This window comes from Triticum aestivum, chromosome 7B (assembly GCF_018294505.1).
Source record: "Triticum aestivum cultivar Chinese Spring chromosome 7B, IWGSC CS RefSeq v2.1, whole genome shotgun sequence".
NCBI classification, from domain to species: Eukaryota; Viridiplantae; Streptophyta; class Magnoliopsida; order Poales; family Poaceae; genus Triticum; species Triticum aestivum.
In genome coordinates, this window is record NC_057813.1 from 534337720 (window position 1) to 534338340 (window position 621).

Consider the following 621-nt stretch of genomic DNA (forward strand, 5'->3'; position numbering starts at 1 on the left):
CACACACATACCCTTACGCGTGACTCTGAAAAGCACCGTCCCGTGCCTCCAGAGGCGACATGGCCTCGTGCCACCAAACCCTGGGTCACCATGCCTCCGGGCAATATCCACACACACACACACATACCCTTACGCGTGACTCTGGAAAGCACCGTCCTGTGCCTCCAGAGGCGACATGGCCTCGTGCCACCAAACCCTGCGTCACCATGCCTCCGGGCAATATCCACACACACACACACACATACCAAGAGCGCATCAACCGTTGCTAGCTCCTACGCACACGTGACTTCACATGCTTCAAACCCGTGCCTACGGAGGCAACATAACAATGCCTTTGTAGTATGCACACATGTGTATACACACACAAACATATATATCGTCAACAAAGCATAACTCTTAACCAGACGTGACTGCACATTCTTCAAACCTGTGAGTTTCGAAACAAAGCAGCTTGCCTTTTGCATGAACTGCTAGGAGGTTTCCACGCACCGGAGGCACCGTGTCACACCGCGATGGACAATGCGCCGCACGAACCAGCACGCCGCACGAACCAGCACACACTTCGACCAACACACACTTCGACCTATGCCCCCCCCTTCAAGATGTTTATGAAAATTAAAC